Source organism: Eleutherodactylus coqui, chromosome 3 (assembly GCF_035609145.1).
Source record: "Eleutherodactylus coqui strain aEleCoq1 chromosome 3, aEleCoq1.hap1, whole genome shotgun sequence".
Lineage (NCBI taxonomy): Eukaryota > Metazoa > Chordata > Amphibia > Anura > Eleutherodactylidae > Eleutherodactylus > Eleutherodactylus coqui.
Window position 1 is genome coordinate 97,783,220 of NC_089839.1, and position 25,334 is coordinate 97,808,553.

Below are 25,334 nucleotides of genomic sequence, written 5' to 3' on the forward strand. Positions count from 1 at the left end.
TACCATTTTGGGGTACATACGGCTTTTTTGATCACTTTTATTGCGTTTTTAGTGAGGCAAAATGCTAAAAATTAGCATTTTGCCTCAGTTTTTTAGCATTTTTTTAAACGCTTTTTTCCGTGCACAGTCAAAAGCATGTGCAACTTATTGTACGCGTTGTTACGGACGCGACAATACCAAATATGTGGGGTTTTATTTTTTTTTTACCTTTTTTATGCTAATCTGAGAAAAAGCATTTAAAAATGGGTTTTTTACTCTTTTTTTACATTTTCTTTAATTCATTTTTTTAATCTTTGGTTTTTTTTTTACAACATTTGTGTCCCTCTGAGGGACTTTGACCACAGCCCTGATGATCACTGTGATAAGGCATGGTCTGCCATGTCTACTGCTCTGCCATGCCTTATCACTTATACAGCGATCTCAGGCACTGGTAACACAGGCCGCCAGTGTCTGGCGTCCTGTTACCATGGCGACAGGCCGAGGCTCTCGCGATAACATCGCGAGAGCCGGCCGAAGACACAGAGGGAGCGCGCTCCCTCTGTGAACTCTTTCCCTGCCGCGATCTACTTAGATCGCGGCAGGGAAGGGGTTAACAGCGGGGGCGCATCTCCGATGCCCCCCCGCTGTTGCAGCGGGATGCCGGCTGTGACTGACAGCCAGCTCCCGCTGCGGGATCATATGTGATCCCGCGCTATCCCCAGGACGTAAGTTTACGCCCTGTTGCGGGAAGTACACCGCTCCCAGGACGTAAACTTACGCCCTGCAGCGGGAATGGGTTAAAGGCATCTGTACTGAATCTAGCTATCCAAGATCTTTTCAAATATTTCTAATTTTAATTGCAGAGACTATTTTGTTTTCTCATAAGGTTTGACTCGACAAATCTCAAAGTAGTGATTTATTAATGTTTCCCTCTCTAGGTTTTATACAATACTCTATGGCTTGTTATAGCTTAGAATTTGAATGGTGAAGCTGTTTTAAATGGTAAGGCAAGTGTATATTATGCTGAAAAAGATATCTTTTTGTACTTGCATTTTAAGACAAGAAAGCGCTTCGGGATATAGGTGGTCTGGACTCACCTGGTGTGGACACGTGGACCCAATCGGGGTCTCCAGGTGCCCCACCTGTGGTCCTGAAGATAAGTCTTAGTCGGCTGCTTCCTATGCTGGTGGCATCCGCTGTAGGAGAGGAGAGCTGCACTGATTACGGGGACCTCTCAAAAGAGGATAACTCCCCGGCACATAAAAACAAGCAAAAAATAAAAAAATTACAAAAAATCCTGCACTGATAGGGCAGCCATATAGTAATAGACCAAGGTGATAAGTAGTAATTTCCATAGAAACAGCTGACACTTACTTCAGAGGAGGGGATATGGTAAACACAGAAGCCCCCTCCTAGTGATGACACTTCATGTAGATCTAGTGGTATAGATGCAGTGCTCCAACCACTTATGTCCTAAGCACATGCCACTCATTCAGCATCCTCCGCTCGCTCCATTTTCTCTTTGTTTGTTTTCTTTTCTTTTCTTTTTTTCTTGGAGAACTTATGTCCTTCTACCTGCTATGTATATAACTAAAACAGTTGTTTGTCACAACATTGGCTAGATGAGCCCCCCTGCCTACACTGGAAGAATTCAGAAACAAAGTCAACATGTTATTACCTGGGAAATAGGGATAAACGATAAACGGTCACAAATACTATAGCACGTGGGCAAAATGGCTGCGACGTCCAGGGCTAGCGCCATTGAAATTAATCAGTAACATCCCGATGGGCTAATCATTCAAATTGGGTGAATCAAACGCAAGTGTGAATGGACTGGCACAAAAGAGTGGCCTTGCTGTGGGAATAAATGTGACAGCAATATAAGTACTACATAGTAATTACAAATTGTTTCAATCCTTTTGATATGATTTTTGCCTGTACCATTGTCACAACATGTTATATTGTTGTATAAAATGGGTACGTGTATATAGGTAGGAGAGGTGAAGGAGGTTGTTTTCATATTTACCTTGTGTAAGGCAAAGACTAGTGGTGACATGCAAGTGCAACAAAGTAACCCATACGGAATTTAGACATGAATCTGATCATCGTATGAGATTGATGCATGGGAGAGACTTGGGGGAGGAGGGTTGAGTTGGGCAAAGGGGGGTTATGTTTGTTCCGTTTTTGAAAAAAAAAAGGGAAAAAAGCAGTTCCAGTAAAAATCATTTAATTTAAAAAAAAAAAGCTGTTTGTTAGTGCTTTTTGTATTCTGCTGATCATACATTCAATATAACAGCAATGTAAGATGCCTGGTTAAAAAGTATACATGGGGAGTGGAAAAAATGTACAGAACACTGAGACAGAAAGTGACAAAGAAATGGTAAAGAGATGGTATAAATACTATTATATACAGTGTGTTAAATAGAAAGACTGTATATGTTAAACCCCCTAGGTGCTGGTAAGTGGGGTCCTATTCCAGTTTTTATTTTGGGCCCCACAATAATTTTTGCAATGTATTCTTTTCACATTTAGTAAATTTGTTGAGAAATTCTTTACAATGTAATCTAAAGTGACATAAGACAGTACTGGCAGCTTCAAGTAGGTTATTAAGAATTTGATTTACAGTCTTAAGTGAGTAAAAACTTTACATGGCCAAACTTAATTACACCATCGGTATATAATACATCGTTATAGCTGCTCATAGATAATTTTCATTGGAATGTGCTGACAATGCTGCATCATATTCTATTCTAGGTCATGATAATGCCAGTTAAAATATTTATCTTCCCCAATAATATGTTAATTTTCGAAGTATGAGCCAAACAATGCTAATGCTGCTCATTTCTTCCATTGTGTAGAATAAACATATCATCCGTACAGGTTTTGGGAAAAACGACTTACACGGAGGGATCACAATCGTGGGCTGGTCATTTTATTGCGTTTACCCTGAGCCAAGGATACACAACCCCCAACACCATGCCCAGGATGAACTTAAAGTTGTGTTCACACAGGGAGAGAGAATGTTTGTATGCAAAAGCACATACAATAGACGTCCACAACAATCTGTACTGTAATGATACAACGAATAAACCGGACGTGCGTGCAAACAACCAACATCAACAGATAAACACCAAAGCACTTATCAATAATATCAACTCACATCTGCAAATGGAATAACTAATGAATACAAGGTGTTAGTTAGAATTTGGCCAAAGTACGTAAGTTCATGATCCCACGACAAGGGTCCTTGTTGTCTGCGAGTCCCTACTCTAATAAGACAACTTAACCCTAGGAGTCTTGCCTATGAGTGGGGCAATCGTCCCCACAGGTATGGCCCCATGCTGGAACCTATGGGTCTTGCTCACTCTAGATGAAAAGAGACAGAACACTGTTCACATGCACCAACAGACAAATGGCATAGACCCTGAACAGATAGCGGAGCATACAAAATGTCTGGTCATCTACTCAGACACTGAACACATTGCCCTTCATTCCTATAAATGAAGGAAATGCATACACATTGATCAGGACTGTTCGCACCTAATGTTTGTCACCTACACAGACAGTGAAAACATCACTGCTCACACCAACAAAAGACAGAAAACACTCAGAAGTCTCATACATACTGATATTAAACCATAATTAGTGCAAGTGTCCTCACACCAAGGAGAAAGAATGTCATACAGCAAAAGGGAACAGTGTCAGGCATCATCCACCTGACAACACAAACGACATCAGACGTCTGGAGGCCACACCTGACAAAGTAGAAGGGAGAAGGGGCCCGAATAAGATGCATACAGAGAGTATAGGTGTACAGACCATCCTCAGGGAAGGTGGGAGAAACACTTCAGACTAACAAGCATAATACCAAGCTCTGAGATAGGAGAATAAATCAGAATGAGATTTATTTATTCTGAGAATAAATCAGAATGCGATAGGAGGAATAAATGGCCAGCACCCTCTAATAATAGAGGCTGGTATTTATATGCAGCAGACCAGCAGTGATTGGCTGGCTGGAGAACTCCACCCCATCAGCCAGGCAAATCAACCACACCTGTAGCAGTGTACTCATGGAAGCCCATAGAACTACAGGTCCCAGAGGACAAACTTGACAATTAAGGTCATCCCAGTAGGCATGATAATGGAAGAATAAACAATTTAATTTTTACTCATATAATCATTTTATAACTATATAAACGAACATGTTCCCTGGCCCCTCCCATTCAATTAATGGATTAATTATTCACGTTCATGATATTTATGATTTATAAAAAGCACTTTGAATATATTTAAAAGGAATTATATGTTGATACATTTTGATTGATGTATTTTATCACTGTTACTATGAACACTTGAATAAGTCCTTAATTATGTATAATGAGTAGAGATGAGCGAGTATACTCGAGCGAGCATTGCCTTTAGCGAGTACCTGCCCGCTCGAGACTGAAGGTTCGGGTGCCGGCGCGGGGGAGCGGTGAGTAGCGGCTGTCAGCAGGAGGGAGCGGGGGGAAGAGAGGGAGAGAGAGATCTCCCCTCCGTTCCTCCCCGCTCTCCCCCGCAGCTCCCTGCCCGCCGCTGACACCCGAACCTTCAGTCTCGAGCGGGCAGGTACTCGCTAAATGCAATGCTCGCTCGAGCAATTGCCTTTAGCGAGTATACTCGCTCATCTCTAATAATGAGGTAATAGTCACTATATGCCTATAAATATTTTACTGTGGACGCATAATCGTGTTTTGGAAAAGCTTCATAGAGTGAGCTGAAATGTCACATTGCCACAAGAATGGTGAATAAAGAAACAATTTTGTGAACTAGCTTCTAATGTTCCCTGATCAGGCATACCATCATTTGTTGTTTCGACACAGTGCTGCTTTTCTTTCGCAAATAAAAGTATGCGCCAAATAACTGTCCCCGCGACTATTCGCCTTGTGCTTTTACACAGGAGTGATAGTCTGTTAGATAATGCAGGCAAAGCTTGCTCCATTCACAATAAACAGAAGTTGTTCAGATATTGAGCGACACCTGTTTACACTGAGCAAGAAGCCGCTCAATAGTCATTCAGTTTAATGTGCTGAAACGGAACGTCTAGTGACAAATGAGTAACATCTCACTCAGTGGCCTGTGAGGGGGCTGTGTATATATGGACCGACGGTCACCCACTTTGAGCAATTATTAGGAAGATTTACAGCCCGTATAAAGGTACCTTACTCCAAAAGGTATGAATGTTTGGTTTCGAAAAGGTTGGCTACAAAAGTACGATGGGCTGCTTTCATGTTAATGTCACCTTCTTCTACTTAGTATTTTCAAAGTTGGGCTCCATGGAATCTCGCTAGGAGTCCACCTGAACATAGCAATAGTAAATGTTAGTGGATGGCAAAGTTTACATCATCCGACTACTGTTAATTACTGTATAAAATTATATATCAACAAAAAAAGTGGTTTTATAACTTTTTTGTTAAATCAAAAGAAAAGTCAGCCACTTGATTCCCATGTCCACGGCTAGGTGGAATATCGCTAGCCATATTCCACCTCCAGGGAGCATGGGGGAACTGTCAGTTCTCTGCGGTAAGCCTATCTGACAGATAGACTCACCGCGGAGAGTTGTGACAAATCGCAGCATGCTCGTGGACAGGGGATTATCGCCGCGAGTATTGCATTGCACTATCGCCCGTGGACAGGAGCCCTTATTCCTATATTGCAGTCATCCTGTTTGCGGAATGAAGAACAAAGTAAACAATGGTTGTTTGAACATAATAAACTTTCCCGCTCAACATCGGACTTGGTGAGCAGAAACAATGCAATAAATCATGTAAGAAAAGTCCTTTCCTCCATTAATGGGGTTCTGTCAATACAATCTGTATTTTTTCTCCAGTAAATCTGTCCTGCCGGCACAGCCTGTTGTAAATAACACATACACAATGTTTTTTTCAGAAGTAGTACTTACCTGGGATCCATTTTCACCTCCATGCTTTGTTTACATGTTCAGCCCCTTCTGCTAGAAGGTCATCTCCCAGCACCCCTTGCTGTGCTGACCACTTCTGCCCTCACAAAGCTACTTCCGCCCATCCAGTGCAGTGAATTGCTTGCAGTCTACCAAAATCTGCTAGTGTTTCTCCCTGCCTCTGTCCCTGAACACCCAACGTTTCCCAAGGGCTTCCAGATCTTCCTTGCAATCTCACTGTAGCCCCTCACAGCAGTCACTCACTGTAGCCCCTCACAGTAGTCACTCCACATGGTAAAAACAGGAATATTCCCCATGCTATGTATTGTATGAGTGTATGTATATATACTTTTATCTATGCGTATATATATCAAGATGCATATAGATATATAAATATATATACACTCGTATACTATGAATAATATATATACACACTGCATAGGACATGTACGTTCCACGATAGTGAGCGTACATGCGCTTACACCCGTGTGCGGCTGCCCTCAGAGACAAAAAGTGCACAAAAGTGTGCGCAACTGCACTTACATCTGTGTAAAGCTGCTCTTATTGTATGTATGTATGTCCTGTTCTACCACCTCTAGCTTGGATACAAGATGTGATACAGGGGGGACTTGGAGGCTCTAGTACCCTGTTGTGTCGCCTCTAGCTTGGATACAAGATGTGATACAGACAGCATGTAGGCTCTAGTACACTGTTGTAACACCTCTAGCTTGGATACAAAATGTAATACGGGAGGCATGGAGGCTCTAGTACCGTTTTACCCCTCTAGCTTGGATACAAAATGTGATACGGGCAGGCATGGAGGCTCTAGTACCCTGTTGTACCGCCTCTAGCTTGGATAAGAGATGTGATATGGACGGGCATGGAGGCTCCAGTACCCTGTTGTACCGCTTCAAGCTTGGATACAAGATGTGATACGGGCCGGCATGGAGCCTCTAGTACCCTTTTGTACTGCCTCTAGCTTGGATACAAGATGTGATACAGGGAGCATGGAGGCTCTAGTACCCTGTTTTACCCCCTTTAGCTTGGATACAAGACATGATACGGGGGGCATGGAGGCACTAGTACACCATTGTACCACCTCTAGCTTGGATACAAGATGTAATACAGGCAGACATGGAGGCTCTAGTACCCTGTTGGGCCACCTCTAGCTTGGATACAAGATGTGATACAGGCAGGCATGAAGGCTCTAGTATCCCCTTGTACCACCTCTAGCTTGCATACAAGATGTGATACAGGCAGGCATGAAGGCTCTGGTACCCTGTCGTACCCCCTCTAGCTTGGATACAAGATGTGATATGGGTGCGCATGGAGGCTCCAGTGCCCTGTTGTACCGCCTCTATATTGGATACAAGATGTGATATGGGCAGGCAGGGAGACTCTAGTACCCTGTTGTACCGCCTCTAGCTTGGATACAAGATGTGATACTGGCGGGCATGGAGACTCTAGTACTCTGTTGTACTACCTCTAGCTTGGATACAAAATGTGAAACGGGCGGGCATGGAGGTTCTAGGACCCTGTTGTATCGCCTCTAGCTTGGATACAAGATGTGATCTGTGGGCACGGTGCCACTTGGGATGCATTATGCATTGACACTTGGGGGACAGGTCCTATATTTTCTCTGTCAAGTATTAACGGGAGAGAATACTGCTGGGGAAAACAAAACCACAGAAATCTTAGGCTTAGTTTTGTCCCAATATACGGCCATGACAATCATGGCCGCATAAGGGAAGAAAATTACATTCGCCTGAAACCGCCATATACTCACACACACAGACAAACACAGATAGATAGATAGATAGATAGATAGATAGATGTGTATATATGCGTGTATATACACGTAAACATATAGACGGATAGACGCAGATGGACAGACAGATAGACACAGACAAGCAGACGCAGATGGGCAGACGCGGAGGGGCAGACGGATAGACGGATAAATACAGACGGATAGATGCAGACAGAAAGATGCAAACGGATAAACGCAGATGGATAGACGGATAAACGCAGATGGATAAATGCAGACAGATAGACGCAGACAGACAAATACAGACAGATAGACGCAGACGGATAGATGGATAAACATAGACGGATAAATACAGATGGATAAATACAGACGGATAAACGGATAAACACAGACGGATAAATACAGACAGATAGACGGATAAATACAGACGGATAGACGGATAAATACAGACGGATAGACGCAGACAGATAGACGGATAATTACAGACGGATAGACGGATAAATACAGATGTATAGATGCAGACTGATAGACGGATAGACACAGACGGATAGACGGATAAATACAGATGGATAAATGCAGACGGATAGACAGATAAATACAGACGGATAGACGGATAAATACAGACGGATAGTCGCAGACAGATAGACCGATAAATACAGATGCAGACGGATAGATGCAGACGGATAGATGGATAAACACAGACGGATAGACGGATAAATACAGATGAATAGACGCAGACGATACATACAGACGGATAAACGCTGATGGATACAAATGGCATATATATAAATTTGAAAGGCCGGGTGGCAGCAGAAGCTTGGACTTCTATTGGCTAATAGAAATGTATTCTGCCTGACAACAAAGTCAGGGATACATTTCTATTGACCGAGAGTGTGCCCGTGTAAAGTGCTCCCCGGCAGGGGCGCTCGCACGTCGCAGCCTCGTGCGCCGCAGCCTCGCGCATGCGCAGTCGTGCCCCGAGTTCGCGCGTGCACAGTTGCGCCGTGGTTTCGCGCGGCTGCCTTCATTCCGCGCTTCCTGATAAGGCAATGAACACTACGTCACTAGTGACGTATGCGTACATTGACCTGCAGGAAGCGGAATGTAGCGCAATGTACGCTACATCACCGGATCCAGGGAAATTGGGCGGCTTCAGGTCACGTGACCGAAGTGACAAGTGGCTCCAGGAGAAGATTTGGGAGAAGAAGAGGTAAGCAGGCTGCCTGGGGAGCAATAGGTAAGTATATAATTTTTTGTTGTTAATGACAGAACTCCTTTAAGCTTTTTAAAAGCCATGTCTCTGGCGCCAGCAGTGTAGTAGATGTTTCCACCCATTATGAACACGTAATTCCTTCTTGTCTTACATAAGAACAGTTAATTATGATCACTGTAGTTACGTAATATGTAATAGAAACTAGAGTCAGACATAGTTTAACACCATAAAGATGTTCGCTATCAACGGGAATTTTATTCACCATACACATACAGAACATGTATAAAAAAAAGCTTCAATAAAATGTAGCACACCATCCAATAGTCTGGTCATAGTTTCGCTTGTTTGCTTTTTCCTGGGGAAGTATGTGTTTTGTTTAATTAGCAACTGTCCCACCAGTATAAAAATCACATAAAATAAAGAACAAAAATGCCAAATCTTATATAAATATATGTTGTTATGGTTCTGGCTTAGGTTTGGAACCATTTATTGTGACCAGTGCGGGCAGGTAGCATAGTCAGGGAAGCCATAGGTCGGTACACAGGGATGTCAGTTTACGTACAGAGGAGCAGGCGGGTGGTTGAGTTTGAGCACAGGCTTAGAGCACAATAATCGCGCACGGATAAGAGGTGCTAGACCAGTTTATATAGGGTGTGCAATCAGGGAAACAGGGACTGGATAAGAGCAAGGAACAAAAACAAGGTTTAGCAGGGGAGCTTGTCAGAGGGCTGAATAGCTGAACAGGTAGAGCTATCGCCTGGAACACAGGAGCTCCTGGGTTTGAGCCCTGACATATATATATTCATTACAAATTATTATGCCCTAAAGGGGGCAAGCCCAAAAACATTCACGTTTACCTGATTTGCCACAGCTACAAAAATCTGCAGCAAATCCTTAACAAAGTCTGCATCATTTGCTGCAGATTTCACCCTTTAAATGAAATGGTGTGGATTTTGATGCAAATTGAATGCAGGCTTAGTAAAGTATAAACAAGAACAAACCTAACAGAGCAACTATGGATTTATTTATCAGTTTCCATCTAATTGATGGAGTTCCTCAGGGTTTGGTGCTCGGTCTTTTTGGCTGGTTTCACATCTTCTGAGTTTTTGTCACAGATCCGACTCAAAATACGCAAATAATAAGCACCACATGCAGCACTTTTTCTTCTGTCCAGAAGCCGTCCAGCTGATCAGAAACCAAACTGACCCTATTATAGTCAACGGGGTCTGTTTTGCACTGTTTGGTTCCGTCCTCAGATGAAATGGAGCAGAGAAATGGAATCCCAAGTGCAGGTGTGAAACCACTCTTACTCTTTTCCTATCTTCAGATTTGGCTTTCATTGCCATCTCTAAAATGAAAGCCAAATCTGATGAAACACAAATATGTACCTCTTTCAGAGACATCACCTCTTCAATACTTCAAAACACTAGTAATTGTCTATCCAGTGTCTCTAAAGGCCAATTTACATGAAAAGACAATCTTTCAAATCACTGAAAGATTGACAGTTTTAGCGATCATTTTGCATAAAGTGTTAATGAATACTAATGTCCATTAACACTTTATCAGCTTCATTTGCATGTAAAAGGGTCTCTAGGAGCATGTGGGCTGTACAACACAGCGTGCGGTCCCTGTTATATCTCTTCAGCTAAAGGATGGATTTTAAGCTTACCTAGAGTGAATGATGGCAGTGTTTACATGCAACAATTATCGCTCATATGCCATAGTTTGAACGATGTTTGAGCGATAATCGCTGTGCGTAAATGGGCAATCCATAACTTCTACGTAACATACTCGTCATTTTCGGATCATTTTTTACTCTGATATTTCCTTTACTTCCTATATTCCATCACTTGCAAATTCATGCCACCTGCATCTCCAAATTTCGCTCTTTTCTTTCTTTAGAAACAGCAAAATTGTTTATTGCTGCCCTGATCCTTTCTTGTCTTGACTATTTTAACTAACTTGGTTTTCATCTCACATAACTCTCCCCTTTCCAATCCACCCTGAATGCAGCAGCCAGGCTCATATTTTTTTCCAACCATTCCAATGATATCTGCACCCAGTGCCAGTTACTCTACTGAGTGTACCTCTTCACCCTTTTTGGTCACGTCACCACTAAATCATCAAATCACCAAAGAGGCGGGATGTCTCGCTCTCTCGGAGTGCATGTCCTCTCCAGGGGGCATGGCTAGTGGCCCGGGAGCTTGGCAGAGTGACTAGGTTGCTCAAGTTTCAGTGGAAGAAACAGGATCTAATTCAACCACCTTATATTAGATACACTGTTTCATAAAGGACAATCGCACATGGCAGTGCTACTTATCCTATATATGTAAGCCTATCTGAATTATCATTGAATTATATATACGGTCACAGCAAAAACTACAGAAAGACACTGAGTCTGACACTGCTTATGATGAAAGGTCCTGACTGCTGTGACTAGCACGGAAGTAAGCCTTGAATCCAGAGATGCACAGTATGCTGGGCTGCAAAATGTAAGATGACTTTTCTCATGAAAGCAATGTCTGTATTTAGTCATAATGCTTCTAAATGCTATTTCATGCATGTTTAGTTATATTTACTTCTTCCCTATTATAATATAGCAAAGTATTCTCAATGCCAATTGTTCCTGTTTGAGTCTGTTAGATCATTAAAGAATATAAATAACTCTACTAGAATCACACGTAGTTAAATTGGATATTGCAAAAGTCTCTGAGTTATTATTAGATGTAAAAGATGTACTAATACTGTATATATTTTTCTTACTCTCTTATAATTTATGTCACTACACGTCTCATACTTAAGGCAAGGATGAAAACCTGTTCCTAAATGATTTGGACTGTCCCTATGTTTAACTAAGCTATTCATTAGTTTATCTAACAAACTACTCGCATGATGGTGAATTATTTTAGGACTGTCTGGAAGATGTTCTCTAAGCATTGAGGTCAAGCTTTAAAATCTGCATGTTTTTCCGAACAATTTTTCTAATTAGACAAAAATCTATACAATACTCAGTGATGAGAGGAACATTAAAGAACACCTTTTTAATTCCATGTATGTTCAGTCCTCGGATCGTCATCTTTAATAGAACGTACAGCTTCACTCACCACTAGAGATGAGCGAGCATACTCGCTAAGGGCAATTACTCGATCGAGCATTGCCCTTAGCGAGTACCTGCCCGCTCGGAAGAAAAGATTTGGCTGCCGGCAGCGGGCAGGGAGCAGCGGGGGAGAGCGGGGAGGAATGGAGGGGAGATCTCTTTCTCCCTCTCTCCACCCCGCCCCCCCCCCCCCTACTTACTGCCGCAATTCACCGCTCCCCCGCGCCGGCAGCCGAACCTTTTCTTCCGAGCGGGCAGGTACTCGCTAAGGGCAATGCTCGATGGAGTAATTGTCCTTAGTGAGTAGTATGCTCGCTCATCTCTACTCACCATACAGGTACTGTATCAAATTAAACACAACTGCCTTTAAAATAGTTTGTTTTGCCTTTTCTTCTCCCTTCTTTAAAAATTCTTAAATCTAAGAAGTATACTCTTTCTCCGCCATATTCAAGTGAAAACAAAATTGCATGTGTTACTGATCTCATATTGAACAAAACTCTCTAGCTGCTGGATATCATTTTGCCCTACCTATATGAGGATGATGTTAATTGGGTATATAATGTTTGTATGCTTACGCATAGGGACACTATGGTTTAAAGTTACATGTCACCCCCCCCTTCCCCTAACAGCTAAAAACTGGAATAATCTCATGAAAATGTCATTTTTTGTGGAAGACTTTTAATCTGTCTCATGCAAACATATTTGGTGTAGAACTCAGTCACCTTAAGGGTGAAGTCACACGAACGTATATCGGCTCGGTTTTCACGTCGAGCCGATATACGTTGTCCTCGTGTGCAGGGGGGGAGGATGGAAGAGCCAGGAGCAGGAACTGAGCTCCCGCCCCCTCTCCGCCTCCTCTCCGCCCCTCTGCACTATTTGTAATGGGGAAAGGTGGGACGGGGGCGGGGCTAATTCACGGAACTTAGCCCCACCCCCGCCTCTTCTGATTACAAATAGTGCAGAGGGGCGGAGAGGAGGCAGAGAGGGGGGCTGGAGCTCAGTTCCTGCTCCTGGCTCTTCCATCCCCCCCCCCCCCCTGCACAGGAGGACAACGTATAACGGCTCGGCGTGAAAACCCAGCCGATATACGTTCGTGTGACTTCACCCTAAGTGAATTTTTAACCCCTTAATGGCATAATTAATTAGCAATTAGCCTTAAGGGCCAGTAACTTGTATTCCCTTTTATGTTCCAGAGATCATAACCTTTTTATTTTTTCCCCAATGCACTTGTATGACACCTTGTATTTTGCCGGTCATGTTCTAGCTTTTATAGGAGCCTGCTAAATGTTATTGAATACATTATATGTAATGGGTATATAATGTATTTAATACCATTTATTATCTTATTTGCTGGGAGCAATGGAAAGAAAAGCAATTTCACCACTGTTTTTTGAGATGTATTTTTATGGCCTTCACCATGTGGTATGAATATTATGTTACCTTTATTCTACGGGACATTACAATTATGACACCAAATTTATAGAGATTCTATTTTACTATTTTTGCACAATATAAACCTTTTTTTTTTTTACTAAAGGACTTTGTGTATGCCGCCACATTCCAGGACTAGAGCATTTTTATTTTTCAGTTGACAGAACTTTATCAGGCCTGTTTTTAATATGACAACTTGTAATTTTTATTGGTACCAATTTGCGGTATATACGACTTTTTAATTATGTTTTATTCCTATTTGGGGGAAGCAAGATGAACAGAAAACTGTTGGTTTGGATTTTTTTTAAATATGCCATGTTCAGCAACGACTGCAGCGGGGAATAAAAAATGTAGAGGAGTGATTAGATAACAACAATAATAAGAATCTTTATTTGTATAGCAGCAAACTTATTCCGAAGTGCTTTCAAGCATGGGAGAACACAGACAATACAACAATTGCATGTGATATACAATCAGTTTTTTAAACAAATGGGTGAGGGGGATACAGGAGATACAAGGAGTGCGGTGGATATGAGGCACGGGGGAACACAGGCAGTACGGGAATTACATGTGGAAATCGGTTATTAGGAAGAAAACGGGGTGGGGCGGTAGAGGTTGTATAAGGTAGGCATGGTGGAAGGTGTGAGGAGCAGGGTCACTAGGTCAGAAGATTTGGTATGCCTCCCTGAAGAGGTGCATTTTTAAGGCGCATCTGAAATTTCATGCATCGGGGATTGTCCAGATGCCTTGGGGTAGTGCGTTCCAGAGGATTGATGCTGCTCTGGTAAAGTCCTGGAGGCGAGCATGTGAGGTTTATAGTAGAGGGGTGTTTAGTCTGAGTGTATTAGCAGATCGAAGTGTGCGGGCTGGGTGGTGTATAGAGAGAAGGAAAGCGATGTACTGTGGTGCGGCGCCATGGAGAGCTTTGTGGGTGAGGAGTTTTAATTTAGTTCTGCAGTGGATGGGCAGTCAAGTCCTTATTATATTTTTCAAGGAAAACCACGTATGTGACAAATATGCTCTCTGATTGATGGGGGGGGGGGGGTGATAAAAAATCAAAAATATTCTGTTGTCTGCTCCTCCGCAACCCCTCCTTTTTCCTCTCCGCTGAGCAAAGCTTACAGCTGTAAATTTAGTAATTCCAACTAAAAGTCAAACAGCTGTGGCTCTGGCCATGTAAGGGCTATGGAAATGCTCTTGGCGTAATTTTAAAACTAAAAATCCTAACCCTGATAGAACAAGCTCTGCTTGTCCTAAAGTGTAATGTCCTTTTCCCTCAAGTTGAACAGAGCTTGCCCAATACAGCTGAGGGAGAATGGGGGAAATTAAGAATAAAATCTTTCCCCCACACTGCCGGGTACAAATTTGTGCATCTCCTGCTCTTCGATGTATTGGCAGTCTGGAGGTAATACTGACTACTAAACAAAAAATACTTTTTTTCTAAACCAAACTTAAGTGCTGAAAAGAAAATCAGCCTGCCCACCTCGTATACAGTTATCTTCAGGTAGGGCCTGTTTAACTGTCTCAAAACCTAAGTCATGTGGGGTACACATGGACAAGGAAGAAGCATCACAGGAACATAAAACTGTAATCTCGTCAACATCTAAATCATTAAAGGAATTGTCCAGGTTTATAAAAACATGGCTGCTTTTTTCCAAACACCGCGCGATCCTGTAAAAAGTCTTTAAATTGCTTATACCTTACATTAGAAAAAAACTTTACAATATAAAGGGTGATTTTACATTAAAACTTTAATCCCCTCTTCTAGTCTCAAAAGCTTGCTCTTAGCATAATTTCATTTTGTTAGCCATTAAAAAGTATCATATCTACAAAATTACTTTGTTCCTTTTACTGAGAGCAATAGCAATTTTTGCTTCTAGCTAATATTTTTACATTAAATTTTTTACATAACCTTTATTAATAATTACACTGTGCAACACACTTTTTGTAACAGATAAGCAGATGGGTGGCTTATAGTAACTTTAGTGTGCTGAATTCAAATATATATGGTTTTTTTTGCCACAAAAGGTCTTCCAGTTATGAGGAATAATGTAATCCGATTGTACTATATTCTTTGGAAATATGCCTATACAATTAATCCAGTCGGCTCGCCATTAACCTTGCTTAATAAAAAGAATAACAAAAGTGACTGTGCAACTATTTTGCAGTTGTTGTTACACACCGCGTGCTATAAGGGTAGGTTTATGTAACATATAGGGTATGTTTCCACGTGGCAGAAAGCAGTAAGTTGTAATTAATGAGCTGTGTTTTACAGGTGATTGGTTAGACTGGGACTATTTTTCAAAATGTAATAACAATATGACTCAGCAGCTCGGATGTCTGAACAACCCAGACAATTTCTGCTATGTCTGCGGACAGTTTACAACAAAGACACAGCGGAGGAAAAGAACATCCTTTGTAAAGTGGGCCTATCACAAGTATATCAGAATAAAGCTTGGTGACCAAGATAAGAAGTGGCACCGCACATCATCTGTGTGTCGTGTAACACTCATCTCACACGGAGGCTGACAGGCAAGAGTAGAACGCTATTCACTATTTCGATGGTCTGGTGAGAGCAAAGGGACCACCATACTGACTGTTATTTCTGCATGACAAATACCAAAGGTTTCTCCAAAAAACAGAAAGATAAAATTCTGTATCCAGATATACCTTCTGCAATAAAACCTATGTCAACCTATATAAAATATAGTTTAGGGACAGTGCTCTCGGAGTGTAAAAAATACCTGTTTATAATGTATGTGAATTTGTATTCATTTACGTTTGGGACTCACCTGGTGTTTGCAGTCCCACCCAAAGGCTTTGGGCTAACCGCAATCCTAGAATACATCCCAGTAGCCAACAGACTTAATCCTTGGACCTTATTTACAATGTATATCCATTGCAGATAGAGAGCAATGGGGCCAGCAGCAGACACCACAAATGGCGATCCAGTCATGTACTCATAATGGAGCATTCAATGACTATAGTTTGAAATACTGACTATTGTGGTAGTTTCTGTCCTTGAGACCTCCCAAATGGTTTCAAAGCAGAATGAAGCTGATCTCGTCCAAAGTCTTCAGTCAAAGAATTTATTGGTCCAAAATCATAGATACATATATAGAGCTTAGGTGGGTATGTGTCAGAATTGCAATGTATTTAGCGGCTATATAAAGCCCTTTTCTCAAGCATATTTGTTGGTGGGAATGGGCTCTCTTTTATAGTGAGTATTACATTATCTCTTTTATAGTGAGTATTACATTATCTCTTTTATAGTGAGTATTACATTAATCCTTATGTGGGGCATGTTAGAGTCTATCCATGGCCACCCACCTGGATGACATCAAATGCATGAATATTAGCTAGTTGCTGATACATACTGATGTATACCGATAAATACATGGCATTGGTTAATATTTTTGGCAAAAATACAGAAGCGCACAAGCCTACGTCAAGGGTTCTCATTGACTTCTGAGTTCCTACACTAACATCAATCAAAATCCCTGCTGGATTTAAATATGACATCATTATTAGGCTGAAAGCCTTCATGGTGCACTACACGTTCCATGTGGCCAGACACACTGTATGTGCATTTTTGTGACACAATATTTCTAAGTAGCCACCACCTTCAATAAAAGGAAGGTATGTGAGTGGCTGTTCATCAGTATTTTGCATCTGTGCAATCGCTCCTCCATTTAGGAGTCTGGCTGTCTGCATGTTAAGGGATGTGGTGTTTTTACCTGCCCTCTTGTATCAGTATATAAGTAAATATATGTCTGCTTTTTGTGATGTTTTTGGCTGTTTATATTTACCTTTTTTTGATTGATGTTAGTGTAGGGACCTTGATGTGGGTTGTGAGCTTGTGCGTTTTGTCCAAAATATTAACCAATGCCTCGTATTTATTGGTACCGTACTTATCAGTAATATCCAGCGTGACTTTGAATGCTTGGGGAGGCCAGTGCCAGTGCCAGTGTGGTTTGCCTTTGGGAGTGCAGGGCAGCCCACTGGATTTAAATATGGGTTCATTTCCGGCTGTAAGCTTACATGGTGCACTACTCAAGCCATGTGGCCTGACACCCTATATATGCCATTTGTTGTGCAAAAAAGCAGCCACCACCCTCAATATAAGGATAGTGTGTGAGTGGCTGTTCATCAGTATCTTGCACCTGTACAATTGTTCCTCCATATAGAAGTTTGGCTGTCTGCATGTTGAGGAATACAAAAATAGACTTGAAATCAGGTGACTATAATTTAATGTATAAGAGTCAGACCCATCGAAGGCCTTTCCTATATTTGGTTCCATCATGAAAGTCATGGAAGAAGCCAGATTTTTTTTTTCCTCGTGTTGTACTTCCTTAAAAAAATATTTTTAGTATTACTTAAGAATTGCCAAACTTGGAGTTAGAAAGGATTTTTTTTCCTCTTAAATTACGAAAATTGGCTTCTACCTCATTGGGTTTTTTCTTACCTTCCTCAGGATCAACATTGGGGGAACAGTAGGCTGAACTGGATGGACATATGTCTTTTTTCAGCCAAAAATACTATATTACTATGCATTTTATTTATAAAATAAGAAACTGTAGAAAAAGACATTTCCCTTCTCAACAGGCTCTGACTCATTACATGAAAATGCTTCATCAGTTCACTGACCTGCAAACTGATGTCAAGCATGGATGTTATCAGAAAATCAATATTAACGTCATTACATCTCTTCAGAAGATGTTACTAGATTCTTTAAACTTTGTACTGTTACATCAGTAAATTTTCTCTATCTCTGTTAAATGCCTACAATTCTGCCTAGAAATAGCTGAATTGTGTTTTGTTTTCATAATCAAAAACGTGGAGGATTGGGGTGGGAGGATGGCATGGTATTAGTGGTGAAAAACACATTTCAGTGAACTGACTATGGATTCTGCTGTGATACTCCTTATCAGACTAGCTCAAAAGAGATAAAAAAGAACACTCACTCCCACACAATGTCTGCAGTGATTTCAAATGGTGGCCGATAAAGGAGTCAAGCAAAAGAGCTAATATATCATACAGCATCGATCTGTGTATTTATTGATATACAACATCAATAAGGTACTCTATTTCTCAATAACAATATTATTTGGGTTTTAATGTGCCTAAAAATGTGACAAAATTTAAAAAAACAATGTATTACTGGTGTCACACCTGAGGCCGAATGCCCACAGCCGGCTCAGATTCTGACTGCAAAATCTTGCAGCAGAATCAGCCCCTGTTCCCCAGCATTGACCCCCGCGTACCTGTCAGTTGTCTTCTCTCTCTGCTCTGTGGATGTGCCGCTTACTGCGCTGCCGCACATGCGTAGTTCAGAGTCACACCAGCGATGACGTGGATCTGCTGCGACTCGCTGCGGGACAGGCGGCTTCCATTGTCTTCAATGGAAGCCGTCCATGCGAACCTCGCACTAGAACAGGACATGCTGCGATTTTCCACCACGAGCGAAAAATTGCAGTTGATTTTTGCTCGTGGGCAGGGAAAAGCATTTTCCTTGCATGTCCTATGGACAGTATTTGCTGCCGGATCCGACGGTGAATGCTCGCTCCAGATCCCGCAGTGTAAATAAGGCCATGGGCATTGGGCCTTAGGCACAGAATTACAGTGTTAAATATGTTGAAAATTACTTCTGTAGGAAAGCCGACCTATACCTGCTGCCCATTGCTTACAATACAATAGTCAGTGTATTCATAATATTTCCATGGGATTCCTTCCACCATACCTTTGTTAAATGTTGGTTTCAATGCCACAACATTAAACTGCCCAATTAGCTGTGCCCCATTTCCAAGGCACCATTTCATGAAGTCATCTGCTTTTTTAATCAAAACAACCCTCAAGACCTAGACAAACAAAGATGGTAGAACCACTTCTCTGACTACCAGAAGCACACTGCGCATTAGTATGCATTGGCAGTTGAAGACACTACTGTCACATTTGCCTTGAGCGTAGGACGAACCTAAGATTGTGTTCACAAAGAGGGCAGACTGCCGAACAGAGTGAAATATCATATAATTAAAACATAAAAAGGAAGGGACAACCTCACCCTGACTTGTAGGCCAAGAACCGCCCTGCCTAAAAGCTGGGTTATCGCCTCAATAAAGGCAGCCCCACATCTCATGCCTCAGCTACTAACTCTAGCACCTAAAAGAAGGAAAACACAAAGGACAACAAAAGCCCCACTTAGCTTTACAGCAGAACTAAGCAACAAAAGTACCGTTTAGCTTTTCAGCAGAACTTCAAGCACCATGAGCGCGTCCTTTCTCCAAAAAGAAAGAAAATAATCAACAACAGCCAGACACAGAAGCAGACTTAAATAATGACTGAGGCAATGCAATTGGACAGACAGAGTTCCACAAACAACAGGCTAAAATCCACCTACGAAACAAAAGAAAAAAAAATCATTGTGTCAAACACAAAGCCCGCGTACCGAATCCGGCCCGCTGCCTCGTGTTATGTGGCCCGCGGCGTGCCGACGCCGCTCACCACAGAAGCGATTACCAGCTGGGGTGCCGCAGCTCCGCGCTGGTAATCGTGCTATTACCGCTGTTCCCCGCGCACACTGACGTCAATGTGCAGCTGGGATCCTCTTCCCCTGAGCCCCCTGCTCTTCAGTTCCGCAGGAGAAGACTTAGGGAGGAAGCGTGCCGGGCTACACACTGGCGTCAGAGTGTGCACCGGGATCATCGTGAGCAGAGGAGGAGCGGCGCTAACTGCAAGGAGGAGGTAAGTATAAGGGTTAGGGGGGTTAATATTTCTGCTGGGGCGGGGGGGTTAATATTACTGCTGCGGGGGGGGTTATTATTGGTGCTGGAGGGGATTAATATTGGTGCTGGAGGGGGTTAATATTGGTGCTGCTAGAGGGGGTTAATATTGGTGCTGCTGGAGGAGGTTAGTATTGGTGCTGCTGGAGGGGGTTATTATTGCTGCTGGAGGGGGTTAATATTGGTGCTGGAGGGGGTTAATATTACTGCTGCTGGGGGGGGGGTTAATATTACTGCTGCTGGGGGGGTTAATATTACTGCTGCTGGGGGGGTTAATATTACTGCTGCTTGGGGGGAAGGTTAACATTACTGCTAGGTGGGGGTTAATATTACTGCCGCTGGGGGGGGTTAATATTACTGCTGCTGGGGAGGGGGGTTAATGTTATTGCTGCTGGGGATGATGTTGCTGAGGGATTATTTCTAGTGAGGGGACATATATTACTGTGGGGGTCGCTATTACTACTGGGGCCACTGTGGGGGTCGTTATTACTACTGGGGCCACTGTGGGGGTCGCTATTACTACTGGGGCCACTGTGGGGCTCGCTATTACTACTGAGGCCACTGTGGGGCTCGCTATTACTACTGAGGCCACTGTGGGGCTCGCTATTACTACTGAGGCCACTGTGGGGCTCGCTATTACTACTGAGGCCACTCTGGGGCTCGCTATTACTACTGGGGCCACTGTAGTGGCTTCTATTCACTGCATATTATGTACGCAAATACGCTTGTGTGAACAGGCCATTAATATTCTGTCTTACAGTCAGCCCTTTGAAGGTCACCATAAGGTTGATGTGGCCCTCAGTGAAAATGAGTTTGACATCCCTGCACTAAGGTAATACAGACAAATGGCCAAAGTAACACCTAAAGAAATAACAGACCACAGAATATACACATCAATCTGTCAGACAGGCTGGAGCAGTGCAGCCAGTCCATCTACACGCCGAGACCACTGTACCACGGCCACATCACGGACCGCAGACCGTGACCACTACATGCTGCTCTGGCTGGCCAATGCTATTGCCTTGGGTAGAACTTATCGATTAACGCAGGTGTAGAGTCTTGTAAATATGACTAAATACTAATGCACAGAGTGTATCAGGTAGGCAGAGAATCTGGTGTGGTCATCTGTGTTGGTCCGGGCCTGGAGGCTGCATTAATGGGGTTCTGTCAATACAATCTGTATTTTTTCTCCAGTAAATCTGCCCTGCCGGCACAGCCTGTTGTAAATAACACATACACAATGTTTTTTTCAGAAGTAGTACTTACCTGGGATCCATTTTCACCTCCATGCTTTGTTTACATGTTCAGCCCCTTCTGCTAGAAGGTCATCTCCCAGCACCCCTTGCTGTGCTGACCACTTCCGCCCTCACAAAGCTACTTCCGCCCATCCAGTGCAGTGAATTGCCTGCAGTCTACCAAAATCTGCTAGTTTTTCTCCCTGCCTCTGTCCCTGAACACCCAACGTTTCCCAAGGGCTTCCAGATCTTCCTTGCAATCTCACTGTAGCCCCTCACAGCAGTCACTCACTGTAGCCCCTCACAGTAGTCACTCCACATGGTAAAAACAGGAATATTCCCCATGCTATGTATTGTATGAGTGTATGTATATATACATTTATCTATGCGTATATATATCAAGATGCATATAGATATATAAATATATATACACTCATATAATATATATATATATATATATATATATATATATATATATATATATATATATATATATATATATACGCATACATACACACACAGATTTGAAGGAGCCATAAAATTTATCCATAGACGGATAGACGTGGACGGATAGCTTGATGGATATATATATATATATATATATATAGATACAGACAGCATATATATGCTTCAAATATATATATATATATATATATATATATATATATATATAAATCTATGATTGTGTGTGTATATATATATATATATATATATATATATATATATATATATATACACATAGATTTGAAGCATATATATCCTATCTGGCTAATAGAAATATATTCTGCCTGACAACAATGTCAGGGATACATTTCTATTGGCCGAGAGTGCACATAGCCAGATCCTTGTCTGGCCTGGGCACGTGTAAAGTGCTCCCAGTTGGGCAGACACGCGCGCTGCAGCCTCGCGCATACGCAGTCGGGCCTCTCTTGCGTGTGTGCAGTCGTGCCCCAGGTTCGCGCGTGCGCAGTCGCACCATGGTCTCGTGCAGCTGCCTTTCATTCCGTGCTTCCAGGACAAGGCAATGAACGCTGCATCACTAGTGAAGTATACGTACATTGACCTGCAGGAAGCGGAATGCAGCGCAATGTACGCTACATCACCAGATCCAGGAAAATCAGGGGGCTGCAGGTCATGTGACTGAAGTGACAAGCGGCTCCAGGAGAAGATTTGGAAGGAGAAGAAGAGGTAAGCAGGCTGCCTGGGGAGCAAAAGGTAAGTATATATTTTTTTGTTTTTAATGACAGAACATCTTTAAGCTCAGCTTTCTTATCCACTGTGGTTCTAACTTCTGCTATGGCTCAGACTCTAATTCTCATTCGTAGTGCATTTGGTTTTTAGGCTTGGCTTTCTCCCAATGCCTATTAGCAGCTCTAAACAGCAGTCTTTGGCCTTCATTTATATAGTTGATTCTGGTTCCAGTCTGATTTCTGGTACCGACTCCTGCCTGTTTAATACGCTTAATTTCCACTTTTAGCTTCCTTGTGAGTGTTAATAGGAAACACGTTATAGTCAACATCTCAGTTTAAAGGGGTTGTCTCGCGAAAGCAAGTGGGGTTCAGCACTTCTGTATGGCCATATTAATGCACTTTGTAATATACATCGTGCATTAAATATGAGCCATACAGAAGTTATTCACTTACCCACTCCGTTGCTGGCGTCCCCGTCTCCATGGCTCTGTCTAATTTCAGCGTCTAATCGCCCGATTAGACGCGCTTGCACAGAAGGGTCTTCTCCCTTCTGGTCGGTTCGGGCATGAGCGGCGTTCTGGCCCCGCCCCCTTCTACGCGTCATCTCATAGCTCCGCCCCATCACATGTGCCGATTCCAGCCAATCAGGAGGCTGGAATTGGCAATGGACCGCACAGAGCCCATGGTGCACCATGGGAGAAGACCCGCGGTGCATCGTGGGTGAAGATCCCGGCGGCCATCTTGGAGGAAAAAAAGAAGAAGATGCAGAGCGGGGATTCGGGTAAGTAAAATTTTTTTTTTAATTTCACCACATCCCTTGGGTTTGTCCTGCGCTGAACGGGGGGCCTATGCAAAAAAAAATAAAAAATGTTTCGGCGCGGGACAACCCCTTTAACTTGTGCCAATTAGAGATGAGCGAACATGTCCGTTACGGACACATCCGCACCCGGACACCGGCTTTGCCGAACACTGCAGTGTTCGCGCGTAAAGGTCCGGGTGCCGCCGGGGGGCGGGGAGATGCGCGGCGGCGCGGGCGGCAGTAGCGGGGAACAGGGGGGAGCCCTCTCTCTCTCCCTCTCCCCCCCACTCCCCGCCGCACCCCCCCCGCGCTGCCACGGCGGCCCCCGAACTTTTTCGCCCGAACACTGAAGTGTTCGCAAAGTTCGGTGTTCGGGCGAAAAAGGGGCGGGGCCGAACGTGTTCGCTCATCTCTAGTGCCAATGCAATCTCTGTACAGAAGGTTCGGGACTCATATTTATAGTATTCGATGGAAGAAGTCAACTGAAACAAATAATTTTAAAAAGAATTCCCTAAAATAATGATTTTAATGATTTTCAAAAAAACAGGTTTTCAGTACGGACTATTACAACAGTGAATCATTCTATTACTCTCTGTCATTTTTTTATTGTTATAGTTAATGTTACCCAACATTATTTTTATTCTTTTTGTGATGAGCCACTGAACATTTATTTGCAAACATTTTTTAATTTCGTCCTGTCTCTTTATTCTAATCAGTTCTCTGCTTTAATTTGCTTTATTACTTTATTTTAATGAAAAGCATATTAGAATTTAAAATGCACCTTTGGGCTGCTTCATAGTACAAAATACCTATCAAATGGCTGTCATAAGAGGTAAGCCTCACTGCGTCCAACTCTCTGCTCGCACATATCGTCTCATAATAGTTTTATACTCGTACAGAAATAATTAGTTTATTAAAATGTAATTTAATTTGCCTTCAAATCCCTAATCTCATTCGTCTGATGTCCTCTACATACAAGTAATTCATTTATGGACTTCACAGTTCGCTTTGTTAAGGCAGCCATGTTAAATATGTATAGTTTATGTCTTAGGCTAGGCTGACAAATAATCACTTTAATAATAGGGTACGGAAAAGTCTATATAAATGTTAATAAACATAATAAATTAAAATAAGGGTTTTGGTATTACTTGCATTCTTTGTATATTTTAAGCAACCTTTAACAAGTAGGTGATATTAATCTTCATGGTGTATCAGAGCAGACGTTGCTTGAGGTTTTTCTACTTTGATTTGCCCTGCAGGTATGGAACTAAATCATAAAATTTCACAGGAATGTACCTGTCATTCGGCAAGTCCTTTTCATGTTTACCATTCTTATTAGTCTGATGGATTGGATGGTAGGTGCTGGAAACATAGTCAAAACGAAAAAAAAAGTGGCAATGATGTCTAATTTTCACTTCCATCTGTCAAGCATTCATTTGTTTTGCATTGTCTTTTATGGAAAACCGATGGCGGCTGTTACGGAAAAAAACTGCAGACATTTTCGGTTTTCTATTGTAGTTGGGATTATACCGAAGACATAGTTTTGGAAATATGATCCTATCTGCCTTCCTGCCTGTCAACATGTTAGAAACAATTTCAAAAGAGGTTTTCATAATAGAACACCAGGTGTTGTGACAATCGGTGTCTGGACATGGCAGATAAAAGAGGAGAAATCTCATGGCACACATGGTTTAACATACAAAATATGTGTATGCCCGAGGTATAGCTGAATAGAAAACATTTATAGAAAGTTATGTTTTATACAAATTAAGAAGCTGCATTCATTAACTCATTAGCATGGAGAAAAAGAAAACTATTCAGAATGAAATTCTGTTATTTATTAGTGCATATCGTCTAAAAAGGAAAGAAAAATATTTTAATATAGTCAGACTTCTCTTCGCTAGTGAT